Raw genomic sequence first — 15,909 nt, 5'->3', positions numbered from 1 at the left:
TTACATCACAACATTTGTAAAGCTTAGCCTACCGAAGATGTTCATATCCAGACATCATCTGTATGAATGCTATGGTAATTTGGGGCTTTTAATGATTTCTTTGAAGTGTGCTGTTTCCAGAGTGAAATGACCGCAAAGATCTTTAATGACTTTTAAAAAACAAGATATGGGTGGATAAGTTTTTGCTCATTTGTGTGCAAAGCTGCACAATATGTTGCTCTTTATCCAGAGGAATCCTCTAGATGCAGGAATGTGGTGCTGTTCCCCTGACCATCGAACAAAGTGTGTAACTTTGCATGTGTAGGAGAGTAAGCCTCATGACTCCACGCAGGGCTTAAGTATCCATACTGTGATAAGAAGTTTGCTTTAAAATTACAATGCATGGAGAACTGAACTTTCAGCACAAATTAGTTTTATTTGTATAATTTCATTTCACAGTGGCTGTCATCAGACTTTATATAGCCTTAAAAAAATCATAAAATAAATAAAATAAAAAAAAGACAGACAAGTTTTCCCCGTTTAACAGCACTCAGGAAATACTTAGGCGCATCTGCAGTGATGTAAATGCTGTGCTGGTTTATTGTGGTGAGGAGAGAGCTGAGCATAAAAGCAAACCTGTGGATTTACTGGGCGACCTACGTTCCTACCCTTACCTATGGTCACGAGCTTTGTAACCATAAGAGTGACAATACAGAAATGAGCTTTCTTTAAAGGGTGGCTGGCCTCTCCCTTAGCGATAGGGTGAGGACTTCAGTTGTTAGAGAAGGGCTCAAAGTAGAGCCACTACTCTTCCACATCAAAAGGAGGAAGTTCCGGTGGTTCGCGGGCATCTCACTAGGATGGGTGAGGTGAGGATATCCAAGACACGCTGTGGAGATTGTATCTCTCGTAGTCTGGGAACGCCTTGGTGTTCCCCTGGATAAGCTGGAGGAGGAGGCTGGGGAGAGGCAAGTCTGGGCTTCTCTGCTTAGGCTGCTGGCTTCTCGACTCATCATCGTGTAAGCAGAAGATAAATGGATGGATGGAAGGACGGGAAATACTTACACATGAAATTTTAAAATTTAGCTAATAATTCTGTCGTGATGTGCAGTTGTTTATCTTACTATTACTATTATTTTACACTTGGTGCAAGCCACAGGGATGCTCAAGTGTGAGCTGCAAGTAAACAATAAACACGTTAAATATGTGGAAGAATTCATTTTTAATGACTTTTTCATTATATGTATTTGTTTCTTTAAAGCTGGGCCCCAAGCGAGTGTCTTTGAATTAAATTGTTTGCTCGTAGTGAATTTATTTACATCACTGTGAACATACAGATTTATTATGACCCATGAATGGTTGCTACCCTTTGAAGGAGAAACTCTAAAATGGTGAAACTGATGCTTCTTCCATCCATATAACCTCCTCTGTTAGACTTTAAGCGCTCCATGATTGCGTATACTTGTGAAACTGAAGCCGAATAAAAGTTAGACTGTTTGTTTCTCTCTGTTCATGTTGTGAAAACCGCATGAAAAGCACTTGTAGTTAAAGCACAATAAGATTTTATCTGTATCAGCAAATCTGTGAGGCGTTCAAGATCACGTTTTTTGCACTTTGCAAGTCGCTCAGGTTTATATGGAATACGTTGGCGATTTCATCAAACAAATGCTGTTGTTATTTCTCCAAAGGAATGTGTTGGCTTGTTAAGGCTCACAAAAACGGATAAACTTTGAACATTAAAGTTGAAAGCAAAGGAAAGCATTCTTGTATCTGCAAAAATCAGTTTTAATCTAGCCTTCCTGTGAACTTCGCATTCCAGGAAAGCCATTAAGCCATTTATCTTTCCTCAGCCACAACCCCGCCGTAAAATGCAGATTTGTGGAAAATAAACAAGACATCAGGGCTAAATTGGCTCCTTTTGTCTCGGATCCTCATGAACTGTTATGCAACATAAATGACTTCACAGAGCTCCTTGTTCTGCTTTCAAACCAGCTGATACTCTGTTCGTTTGATCCATGTGTCAGAGACGGGAGTCTTTTCTTTTTTTCCTATAATGGCAGCACGACTCAGTGTACGGGATCAAAGCGGGAAGGACTTGGATGATTAATCACTACTCCAATTTGCCGTAGGTTTCTGTTTCAGGACATTCTTGGAAAGCCCATATGTAAAAGTCAAAGTTAGATTTGGAGGTTCATTCTCGCATTTGAACTTTTTTCTTTTGTTTCGATGAATAAATGTTTACTTCAAAGTTAGAAAACACCATGAAATTAGATTTCTTGATTGCTTGATGTGCAGTAAACAGAGTAGGTTGAGACAAAACAACTTTTTTAATTGCTCCCTTTTGAATCATAAAACCATTTTAATTTCAAAACATAAAAACTCCCTGTACATATCCATTCCTGTTAATGTATTTTTTTGGATTATGCTATGCTTGAAATGTTTTCTTTTTGACGTTTCTGTTGCAAAGAAATGTTTTACAGGATAGAGGTCCTTACCCTATACACAATCTTGAATACTGAAGACATCCATTTGCCAGACAACATCAGCAACATTAACTTGTGGAAACAGCAGAAATCAAATTCGGAAGAAGGAGGTGGGAATAGGTTGGGCACACTTTATGAAAACCAGCGTTGAGCTTCACCAGACAGACCCTGCACGAAGACCTGCCAATAAACACGACATCCAGAAAGACACCAAGAAAATGAGGCTTGCTTCGAGCTAGCTAGAGGTAGAGACAAGAGAAATGAGTCTTTTGATGTACTGAGTTGTACTAAGTCAACTGTGGGAGTATAATAGGGTATAAAAGCGCAGTATATCATATATAATGCATATAGTTACATTCCTAATAGTAGCTTTTTGAATGAACTCTACACCTCGAGGCAAAATGTAGTTTTACATCACTTTTGCAGTGAACGGTTTTTAAAGCAAGAAAAAAAAATCTTCCCATTGATAGAAAATCTTTATCTTCTACTGTCTGGCATGCTGCCACTTGATGCTTATAGTCATGGTCAAAAGAAAGTGCACCTCCTTTCAATTGTAAAACCAGAGGGTTTTTACATTTCGGGACATAATAGGAAAAAAAGGATTAATCCTTATCGTATCATATCACAGCACATTACACAGTGTCGTTATTTTTTTAACAAAATTTACTGTGGTCACTGAGTCGACCTTGAACTCCGTATAATAAAGTATCCTAGAGTCAAATGTGAGGCCATCTGTCTGGCAGCTAAAGCCTGGCTGAAACTGGGTCACACTGTGGGACAGTGATATGAAGCACAGCTGCAAACCTGCAACAGAATGATCGAAAAAGGAACGAATCAAGGCGTTGCAATGAGCCAGTCATGAACTTGGACCTCACCCTGATTGAAATGCTGTGGTGGGACCTTAAGGGAGCTGTACATAAACTAATGCCTGGACGCTTCAATGAACAGGGACAGTGTTGTAAATAAGAGTCGGCCACAATTCCTCCACAGTGATGAGAGAGACTGATAAAGTCATAGAGGAAATGATTACTCCGGGCTATTGCTGCTAAAGGTTGTTCAACAAGCTACAAGTTGAGTCATGAGATGCCTTAGTTTTTCACACACTGCTTCTGCTTTTTGGGGTAATTTCTGTCAAATAATAACACAATGCAATATGTGTTGTTCTAAGCCTATATTTATTATTCATAGTCATTGTGAACTGACACTACATAAATAAACCTGAATTATTCTGAACTGATGCTTTTATTGGGCTTTGCCATGCAAAGATCACCTCTCCATCCATTGTTATTGTACAGGGAGTGCAGAATTATTAGGCAAATGAGTATTTTGTCCACATCATCCTCTTCATGCATGTTGTCTTACTCCAAGCTGTATAGGCTCGAAAGCCTACTACCAATTAAGCATATTAGGTGATGTGCATCTCTGTAATGAGAAGGGGTGTGGTCTAATGACATCAACACGCTATATCAGGTGTGCATAATTATTAGGCAACGTCCTTTCCTTTGGCAAAATGGGTCAAAAGAAGGACTTGACAGGCTCAGAAAAGTCAAAAATAGTGAGATATCTTGCAGAGGGATGCAGCAGTCTCAAAATTACAAAGCTTCTGAAGCGTGATCATCGAACAATCAAGCGTTTCATTCAAAATAGTCAACAGGGTCGCAAGAAGCATGTGGAAAAACCAAGGCGCAAAATAACTGCCCATGAACTGAGAAAAGTCAAGCGTGCAGCTGCCAAGATGCCACTTGCCACCAGTTTGGCCATATTTCAGAGCTGCAACATCACTGGAGTGCCCAAGAGCACAAGGTGTGCAATACTCAGAGACATGGCCAAGGTAAGAAAGGCTGAAAGACGACCACCACTGAACAAGACACACAAGCTGAAACGTCAAGACTGGGCCAAGAAATATCTCAAGACTGGTTTTTCTAAGGTTTTATGGACTGATGAAATGAGAGTGAGTCTTGATGGGCCAGATGGATGGGCCCGTGGCTGGATTGGTAAAGGGCAGAGAGCTCCAGTCCGACTCAGACGCCAGCAAGGTGGAGGTGGAGTACTGGTTTGGGCTGGTATCATCAAAGATGAGCTTGTGGGGCCTTTTCGGGTTGAGGATGGAGTCAAGCTCAACTCCCAGTCCTACTGCCAGTTTCTGGAAGACACCTTCTTCAAGCAGTGGTACAGGAAGAAGTCTGCATCCTTCAAGAAAAACATGATTTTCATGCAGGACAATGCTCCATCACACGCGTCCAAGTACTCCACAGCGTGGCTGGCAAGAAAGGGTATAAAAGAAGAAAAACACCTGATCTGAACCCCATTGAGAACCTGTGGTCCATCATCAAATGTGAGATTTACAAGGAGGGAAAACAGTACACCTCTCTGAACAGTGTCTGGGAGGCTGTGGTTGCTGCTGCACGCAATGTTGATGGTGAACAGATCAAGACACTGACAGAATCCATGGATGGCAGGCTTTTGAGTGTCCTTGCAAAGAAAGGTGGCTATATTGGTCGCTGATTTGTTTTTGTTTTGTTTTTGAATGTCAGAAATGTATAATGTGTAATGTCAATAATAAAATTATTTCTCAATAATACAACTTGCCTAATAATTCTGCACCCCCTGTAAAAGAACTTACCATCAGTTAAGATAAGACCTTTATGTAATCATGATGATTACTCTCCTTACACCGACTTCATGCAAAGTTACATACTTTGTTTGACAGTCAGGGGAGCAACACCGCATTCCGGCATACAGAAGATTCCTCCATATGCGTGTGACTGATTAGGAACAGAGACCATTAGTGTGACAGACAAAACCCAGATCTTTTCACCTCATAAGTCAAAGCAATCAATCTTTGATGTTTGAATGTAGCGTGTATGCAACTTCACATGCAGCTTTGCACGGAAATGTGCCTGATATCCAAAGAGATTTGCATGTGCAGCATCTGTAGTAACCCATCTGGATTTATGAGGTCTGATGAAGAAATCGAGGAGAATTTCTGAAGTCAGCGCTGACCTTTACGCTCTGTGAGGCAGCTGTGATACTTTAAAGTCTTTTCTGAAGCTAGTGCATCCACTGGGAAACATTTGTTGTACTGTTTCTGTTTTTAATCTGTTTCATGGTAAGAGCAGCGCTGCAGGTCAGTTCTGCCTGTAAAACCCAGAATACCAAAAAACTGGAAGGTAAAAATATTACATTGAATAAAAAGAACAGTTTGTCTGTAAATGTAGCTGAAGCAGGTAAATGAAAGCTGCAATCTATTAGTGACAAGGACACTGGGTGATTACAATTTCTAGCTTATATTAGGAATAGTGTAATAAGAATGCAGATCTAGAGAAGACAGTGTTCAGAGTTAAGGAACATTATCAAATGGTTGCTTTGAAGACTAGGACCAGATCTACAAGCTCACATGACTGTTGCTGTCTTTAAAGTGATTTTGGTGCGCCAAGAGTATGACTGCTATCGGTATGTAATTGAATGGGGCCATGCTGGAAATGAGATGCAATCTGTTTGTGATAATATAACAGTTAATTGTGATAAATCAGCAAAAATCACAAATGTGCTGGCATCTGTTACAAATCTGTCACTACTCAGAAATTTACATTAAACTGAAATTTCCTTAGATTCATAATGTATTAAAATCCTGTGCAGTGAGTTATTTTAAAAGAACTCGTATTCCAAAAGCAAAAAGTGTTTCAGTGTTGCAGTCCTGCTCTACATATGTCATTAGGTCTATATGCAACCACAGCCTTTTAATGGGACAACAGTAGCAGGGGGTACTGTGTCAAAGAAGAGGTCCACTTCAGACACTCAGTGAGTGTCTATTCAAGTTAAAGATGAGAGGAGAGAGGATCTGGTCTCCTCTTATTTCAAAGACCTAAAAAGAGAAATATTCTGTACTCCTTACGGTTCATTTTAAAATAACTGCTTTCCTAGGCGATGAGATCATTTCACTTGTTTAAAAAAAGCATTTGAACCAGCTGTTAGAATTGAATTAGTGTCTTTATGCTTTTATTGTATTTTCTTTGACTGTTCAGATTTTGAAAAGTTTTTATTTCCAACTAGAGACTCTGACTTCAATAAATTACGAGGTATATTTAGTGATACAACAAAGCCCGGGCAACCTGCTAGCAACCAAAGCAATCACTAGGAGGTTTAAAAAACTGTAGTAGTTAAAAAAACTGCCATCCTTAATCCTGCCTACAATTTTCTGACACTTTACTGTAGTGAAATATCCTGACAAACATCACCGTCCTTCTGCACCATTACCTCCACCGAAGTCCTTGGTCTCACCATATAATTTCTAACATTATTTAAGGGAGATAGCGTGGATGCTCATTCTCTCCATCTCGAGCTACTTTTTCACCACAGTCCCCTGTCTGCACCCCACTGCTCGTTTCCTGTGGCTAGAGCTGAGAAACAGTTGTACGCCCTGATAAGCCCACTTGGAGGGAAGCCTGTTCAGGCGGGTAATCAGCATGTTGGATGCTAGCAATCAAGGACAATCATAAACTCTCATCATGTTTATGTTGTGGTGGCACTTAATGTTATTTAAGTAAAGAGCAGTTATGGGCTTCATAGCATCTCGGTAGTGTAGGGTGAATTTATAACCCGGAGGACCAAAGTGAGGTCAGACAGAAACTATAGCATGGGGCCAAAATGGCTTTTCAGATAAGAGCTTGATAAGAAAAAATACTTTGATGTCAATCAGTTCTGGCCTCTTCATAGTAATTAAAGTACAGTACTTCAAAATCTTTACAGACAACTGCAGATGATGATAGCTGCATCGCTCAGTTTGAATGTTTAACAGGTGTGGGCAGGATTTGGTACCATGTGTGCTTATCATGTTACCATGGGAAGCAAAGCAGGCATCAGTCCCAAGAGAGTGCGGACAGACGAGCGAATATACTGAATTTATGCCGATGGACCTAACCACATGTGCAAAATGCGATAGAGGGAAACGGCACTTGGAAAGATGAACAGCAACTTAGCCTCTCAAGGCAGTTTTAAAGAGGCACGGCTGTTCAAGAGGGGTCAGCATTTTTAAACCCAGAAGGCTCATAGAAATTTCACTTTCAATGTAAGCACATTGCAGATCAGTTTGATTTTTAGCTTTATCTTGAATGCAAATAAAGATTATTTTTAAATGTGCAAGTTTATCAGTGACCAGAAGAAAGCAGGTGTACTCTATAGTAAGTTTGACTTCATTATTTCCACAAAGTTTTTTCAAGCCATGTGTACTGTTTGCACACACAGTACGCGGTCTATTCGAGGGAGTATGTGTAACAGGCCAGCTGCAGAAAGCCAGCAGAGGGGTGGGGGTTGCTTTGCAGTGCCGTGGGACTTCTTCTGTTTGCTCACATACATAGATAAATCTTTGCTTTGCTTTCTAGTTTCCTCAATTACAAAGATAACACCAGCAGCATCTGATAATAGGCCAGTGCAAGCATTAAATATATGTTAAAACTCTATTAAAGTTTGACATTTCTTCTGGTGCAGAAAACGATGAGAAATGCATTCAAACGGAGCGACGGGTGACATGTCAGGAGCCAGGCTTGTTCTCGTAAAGTCGGTGCTAAGCCACATTCTTCTTTTTGCCTTTTAAATGTCAAGCTAATTGCATGCATAGCAGAGACAGCAGCAAGTGGAGATGCGTCAAAGGGCATTCAATATCACCCCTGTTCTATTCTGATTATCCTTATATATAAACTGCCCAGCTTGAAAGGAATTGCTGCGATATTATTGTTGGAAGAAATACTTTGATAGCTAGAGCTTCCTCTGCAGTACATCCCAATGTACTATGGCCTCCCTACAGTGATGTGGTAATTGCTTTATCTAGCACGGGTTTCTTTAAATGATGCCTAATTACAGGCCTTTGCCGCACCCTTTCCTCATGCATCTCCATGCGGGCAATCAACCTGCCAGACTATCACCACATCTTAATAAAAACTAAAATGATTGGGCCACAACCCAGGACGTCCCATAGAAATAGCAAGAATGGAAGGGGGGGGGGGGTGCAAAATGAGAAAACATCCCAGCCCAAACAACATGGGGAGTGGGCTTTCAGTGCACAGGATGTAAAGAGGCTTTTTTAAGCATGATAGAGATGTAGTACGGAGAGGAAAACAGAGAAAAGGACTTGTCACGCAAACAGCACCACAGACTACACAGCTGAGAGGACCTATGATGTAACCAGCAACTTAATTATTAAAACTCAGAATCAATGAAAACATTTACAGTTTGCAGAATTGTTTGGCAGCCGGTGAAAACAGAGGAACGTTACATCAGTTTCCCTTTAATTAATCTTCTAGGACATGTGTTAAATATATACCAAATGTGTCCACATGTGTACTCATCACAGTTTGTGTCACACGCCTTGTGTCAAAGCAGTGAAAGCCAGTCACAGTTTATTCCAAATCTAACAAGCCGTGTTTGAGTTGTACACACTGCTCGATGTGCAAATACTTTGCTTTTTCTTAGAATGTTCTATTTATATGTATGTGTGCGTACAATGATGATTTATGTGTAAGATAGCCAAGAGGCTGTGGTTGTGGGTATAGTAACAGCCAGTTATTCTCAGCCAGTGGGCAACGTTAAAACTGTGGCATTTTTAATGTTGAATACTTGCAATGCTACGGACAGTTTCTCGTGAGGGTTGTTTGCGACTATTTGTCATGGGACTAGTTATTCAAAGAAGCGCATCACGAAAAGTAAGGAAATTTGTGTTTAGTCGATTGTTTCTTTTGTTGTAACGGTGCTTCTTGGCACCAAATCTTAAACTGCTGGACAGTTTTTTTTATTTCCTCCTAAATTTGTAAGGAAAATGCATTTGTGGGCTGAGCAGCAGAGTTGAGTATGGGGGTTGCCCCCATGAAACACTCGGCAAATCTTTTCTTCCACACGACCTATTCTGCTCTTGACTCTTGTTTGGTGTCCTTTATTGAATTGGAGGATTGAAATCTAAAGTAACAAACCACATTAGCAGTTTAATAATTTATTCATTTAACAAGCAGGGGCTTCAGCAGCATGTTGAGGAACCATACACCACCACAACAACCTGGAACCTCATCCTTGTGCCGGTCGCCAGCTTGGTCATACACCTGCTGTGGGATGGCATTCAACCAGTATTGGTTGCAAGTTAGCCAATCTGGTTGCGCTGGTCAGTCTGGCATGAACAGTCCAAGCTGACCTCATTGGGGTAGAGATCATGACTGCAGGCAGCCCGCTCCATCCTCTCCACTCCCAAATGTTCTTAGAAGTCTCTGATTGTTTCCATGTGTTGTCATCTTGGAGTTCGATCACAGAGTGTGGAGATTTTGCATTGTGACTCATTGCAGAATTTCAACTCAATTGCTCTGCATTGAGATTGCTAGTGAGGGAGATACTGCTCGGGGGCTGGGGTGGAGGGAGCCTATCCCAGGTGTTTTGGACCATGGGAGGAATCTGGAGTGCCCAGAGAGAGCATGGAAACACCACATACAACCAGTACCACTGCTGCAGTAAGAGAATAGTGTTTTATGTTTTTCATGTTAAGTAATATAACTAAACTGTGCTTTAAATTGTCATCATATATCTGTAGAGGACAATGAGAATGCTTCACATGCCTGTGGTGAAATACATGCTGTTTTAAAAGCTGTAGCTGGTTGTGAGAGAACAATAAATTTGAAATTTATGATGACACTTGGCAGTAGTTTTTAGTGTAGAGTACTCAGCGGTGAGAGGAGGGCTCTGATTATGCAACTATAGAAATAATTACCTGCTATGAATCTTTCTCCATCTTGTCATTTATATTCCCTATGAGATTTAGACTGTCACAGTAAATACATATATATTTTCTCCTTCAGCACGATACAGCCACAGAATATAATCTGAAACATATGAGGAATTTCTTCTGGCTCGTGATGTTTTTTTATCGACTGCAACACTCAGTCTGTCTTTGCTTCTTTTTCTAGTTTATCGCCAAGCTTCCTCCAGATCGTCTTCTGCAATATTGTAATCTGGAACGTAGACGCAACCTGGAATTTTGAAATCTCGTCTGAGATCCTGGAGCTTGTTGAAGTAGTAGTTCCTGAATTAACTTTTTATGTTTAAAAATTAAATAAAATGCAGAATTTAACATAAGTTGAACCAAACTGTGTGTGAGCGGTGTTGATTTTTAGTGTTGTGCGAAGGAGTAAGGACATTGGCAATAATAAGCAACTGTTGCTGCTCATCGATCTGGAAAGGGTTATTAGACCGTTCATGAACAATTTGAAGTCCATCGTTCTGCAGTGAGAAAGAATATTTACAAGTGGAAACACTCGACACAGTTGCCAGTCTTTCCAGGAAGACTTGACCTTTCAAACTCTCACATCACACAACTGCTGTACTAGGAATGCATCTGCTGCTCACTGAAATAATGAACCGTGAGTGATCGACCCCATGCACGAACAAGCCATTCCTGAGCGAAGCTTATGGATTTCGGCAGTGCATCTGTCTGACACCAGCTAATACCAAGCAGATTCACAGGATGAGAAGGAGCACTGCTCTCCCAGGTTTCTGTGTAAATGTCAGGCCCGGCAAATGTCTGTGTCAGATTATTGTGGCAGCAGAGATAAGCAGATGTAAAGACCTGTGAGGCTTATTTATTATTAAGGCCAAGAGCCGAGTGGGTGGGGGGTACCCAGAGTGCTGCAGTGAGACTGGTGCTCTGGAGAAAATGTTGCTCTCATGCAGTTTTTGTCAGGGTGTTATACTTTATGGATACACACCAGGACAGGTAAATGGTTCTGTCACAGTTCTCAAATATCAGTTGTCTATAATTTCGTGCAGGAATATATTTCAGGAAATGTGTAATGTTATGCAGAAACTAATGTTTGGTGAGGCACAAGTGCCACAGAGAGGGTGTGAGAACCATAAGACAGACAGCCACCCTCTGTTTTGTGAAGTGCTGTGTTGAAATCATGACTTTAGCTTTATAATAATAGCCATATAGTAGCAATATGTGCTACTATTTAGCACCACTCAGCAACCACTACTTAGCACTAGAATAAAATAGTAGAATTTCCCTCACCAAAACTGCAACAAAGACTTCTCATATGTTTTGTTAATAAAAATAACACCTCAGCAGTCCAAAGTATGACTGGATAACACAAGGCCAAAAGGTGCAGTTACCACAAACACAATGGTTCATTTCAGTCACTTGAATTAGTGGAGGTGAAGCCCAGCAGACCCACGCCTGCATTTCATTTCAAACAGTCCTGCCTGTAATAATACATATCTGCAAGCCTTAACAATTCAAAATGAGTTACAGAAAAATAACACTCGGTATGAAGGAAAAATGTAAGATAAGAAAAGGCATACTTTATTCGGGAAATTCTTGTTAATAAGAGAACAAAACTGTTTTTGCACGAGCATGTGCATTTCCATTCTAAAGTTGGACGTTAAACATTACAGCCTGTGGAGACTGAGCTGCTCTTGGAGGAGTCACACTTGATTGGTACTTCAAATAGCAAAACTACAGGGTTTTTTTTTTCACTTCTAAGCTGAGTAATTTTTCAGACTCTCGCACAAAAATCTGATAACATCATTTAATAAGATTTCTTTGAAGTCCTGCAACACTTCTTGGCATGGTACACTGTGATAAATGAACATATGGCTTTTCAGTGACTTTGAAAGAGAAAATTGATTTTGATCTGACAATTCTGTCTTATGTTTTTTTTATAGTCCACAAATCCCACAAAGACTCTCACACGAGGAATCAGATGATCATACTAAGAAATAAGATGTCTGTGAAGGTTCTCAGTCATCCAGGTCATCGTAGTCAAAGGAGCTTGCAAAGAAAAGCGTCTGGACTTCTTTAAGTTGCTTGAAGACGTTTCATCTCTCATCCGAGAAGCTTCTTCAGTTCTAAGGTCAAATGGTGGAGAGTCCCAGATATAACCTAGTGGGAGTAACCCCCCACAGAGGGACAAAAGGACCCCCTGATGATCCTCTAATCGTCTGAGCCAAGGTGTGAAACTGGGTGTGGGTCCCAATCAGCCAGAGTTTCGGGTGTGTTCATTGTGAAACCTGGCCCCACCTTATCATGCGAATTCCTGAGGTCAGATGGCGTTAAGGCGTCTTGCCCAAGGACACAACAGCCAGGACAGAGAGCCCAGGGATCGAACCGGTGACCTTCCGGTTACAGATGCGAGTCCCAACCCCCTGAGCCACGGTCGCCCAAGATTATAGATTATAGAGATCCAAATACATACGTGAGCCTCACTGCTGCAGACACACACCCTGCAATTTACTCTGAGTCTGTCACACATACACTTACCTTAGAACCTAACATCTGCAGCTCAAAATGAACTCGAGACACACACACACACACACACACACACACACACACACACACACACACACACACACACACACACACACACACACACAACATCACCATGTGTTCTCATCATTCTCCTTTTCAGAATCTCAGTCATGCAACACACTTCCTCCCCACCTCCACCTAACCCCAGTCAGTCAGAGCTCCATCCAAGCCTCAGGTTTCATCTTCTCCACCATCAGTGTCTAGACTCCACATTGTACTATATATTTGTATGCATGCGTGTGCATATTGTGTTCTACTACTTCCTGCAAATTCCCCACTCTGCTCTAACCTTTTTTACATAATCAGCACCAGATGAAGGAAATGTTAAGAAAATGAAACAGAAAAACAGAAGATTTAAAAATATTATAAACACACCAAACCCTGAAAAGATGTGCAGGCACATGTGTTGCTCTTAATAATGAATTTAAACTGTTAAAATAATGAACACAAAATGGATATTTTATAATGCCTCAATGAAGGTGCCTCATTGGAGAGCTCTACGTTTTTATTCTACAACTATAAACACATTTTATTTAAAATGCTATGACCACATCATCGATATGTTGTGTATTTTTCTCGCTCTTGATTTTATTTTTGCAGCTTTGCGTGTTTTGCCCTGTATTCTGTTTGGGATACACCCATGTTTAACCCTTTCCTCTGCAGCTTGTTTGGATCTCTTCTCCAAGTGTTTGCTTAATGTACATCTAATGTACTCATTGGCGTGAGTATGGCTATCAGTGAGAACGAACACCACCCGCCTGCTAATTTATCAAATGAACCAGGCCTGTTATATTTAATAGGGTGGAGCTCAGTTTTTGCACTCATCATAAAACAACAGTTTTTGAACCTTTCAGGACAATAAAGGGAAGTTAGTGCAGCACCCACTACTGCATACAGATTAGAAATACAGTGTTTACCATGCTATAGCGCTCCTTCTTTCAAGTATTTATCGATAAAAGTGATCTGTCAGTGATCTGGCATGTGACAGAGGAGAGCTGTTCTCAGAGAGCTTTGCTTCAGATCTCCTCTTGTTTTCTGTGTTGAAAGCTTAAGAGCAAGGTCAGGAGCTTGCCAGCAAGCTTTGTTGTTCCGCATCTAATGGCACTCAGTGAAAGGAAGGAAGTGGCACAATTCGAGTGCTCTGCTTTCATTAGAGGCCTTCCTAACTGTTCGTGTAGCGGGAGCTCACTTCCTACAGGTGATACTTGAGCGTGGTGTGCTGTGCGTTTGAGGCCTTTGCTGAAAAGGTCATGGAGGGAAAATAGTTCTCAACACAAAGCTGCTCTTCAAGTAAGAGATGTGAATATAAGTACATAAAATAGTGATGCTACGTGAATGAAGAGGAGTGACTTGGATTAATGTCTGCACTGAGTTCCTTCAGCCAAGCACCTGACATCACAGCTCAGACAAAGATGCCTGTCCCAGAAGTTCAGTTAATGCATTAACTGCATTTTTAATGCTACTAATACTGCTACAAGTGATGCATAATACTAAAGTACACTTTAAATGTCCAATTCTTGAAATGAAAACTTTTCATTTACTGGAGATGTTTAATTTTCAGCCCAATTTGAGATAAACTCAAGGAACATACTGGGGAAAAAAACCTTTTATTTCATATATTTTTGTCTTTTTAAACAACATGAATAACGAACATGAACAATAACCACTTCATGGTTTCGACAGTAATGACAGACACGCAGTAAAGCGTTTAACTTTTGGATGTTACTTTCTCTCTGCATGCACTCAAAGAATATGATCATATTGTGTAAATTTTCCAAGTCACTTTGCTACACAAGTACAGAGAAAAATGTTAAATTTGGTCAAACGTTCAGTTTATAGCAAGCATATTTTCCTCACTGATTAAGTATTGAAATGAATAAACCTTTAATTTGAAATATTTCATTTTCATTTTAATAATATTATTGCTTCATGTCTGTGAGGGAAAAGTATTAATTTTTTGTGTGTGTATTGTTTAATCTTAGTTTTCAAGTAAGTTGGAGGAATGCAATACTAATTTGTTGCACTGAATCTCGAGATCTTTTGTCAGGTTCAGATGCACTCGGTTCTTTTTTAGGCATCCTGTTTCTAATCCAAAGGGACTGTATTTGATGTGGCGAGATAAGGGCTGGACAGTCTCTGGACAGACTGATGTATGTGTCTTCCTGCCTATTAAAATGTCTCTTCTGTGCTTCCGTCAACTTATTCCCCTCCCATCACTGGTTTATTAAAAGAAATAACAAGGGAAATGTAACCTTTCTTGTTTGCTACACATGCAGCAAAGCTGTCTGTTGGAGCAGATGTAGCAAGCTATTTTAGCTGTGTTAACATAAGCTGTCTGATTTTAACTCAGCCCATGCAAGTTTAGATAAAATGACTATAGAGAATGAATTTATCTTATGCAGCAAAATCCACCATGGCTAATTATAGATATGAATAAACTCAACAACAAACATGCTTTAACAAACATGTAATTATTTCTGTTTTACACAATCTGCATTTCAGGAAGACAAACCGACGCCAAAGCTGTAAACATTTTCTGGCTGTGGGACTAACTGTTGAGACTCGCTGCTGCAGCTGATAAGCCCCACAGGATGGCAAGACAGGGCTTATCGAGTCCGACCAAACCAGAAGACCTCTGCTATCGTTGCACCCGCTGGCAGAGGAAAAACTCATCCCCTTATCACCCCTCTGCTGGGGGAATAGAAACTCCTTGCAGCTCCCCCGTTTGCTCACTTCAGGTAGTTCACTCATCTGTCTTACAGCTTTTGGTTTGAATCCCATATGCTGTGATGTGAGCAGAGAGGACTTTTTGGCTTACGCTCAGTGTTATAAAAGTGCAGTCCAATTGTTTATTTTCAATGAAAGAAGTTTGTTATTGCATGGAAAGGGAACTAATTTCCAAACAATGGCAGTCCGTGCGACAAGGCAGCAATAGGAAATCTAATGTGTAAGTTGGATTGGACTATTTTATGAGCTGGAATAAACACACCCGCCACTTAGTGAAAAGTGGAAACTCAAGGCAAGAAAAAAAGGATCCAGTTGGGATGAATTCCAACCAGACGAGCCTGTAGATCTATCTGTGCTCCTCATTGGTAGACTGCATGAGCCTGC

Source organism: Astatotilapia calliptera, chromosome 15 (assembly GCF_964374335.1).
Source record: "Astatotilapia calliptera chromosome 15, fAstCal68.1, whole genome shotgun sequence".
NCBI classification, from domain to species: Eukaryota; Metazoa; Chordata; class Actinopteri; order Cichliformes; family Cichlidae; genus Astatotilapia; species Astatotilapia calliptera.
The sequence above is the reverse complement of the archived record's forward strand: the minus strand, read 5'-3'. Positions refer to the sequence as shown.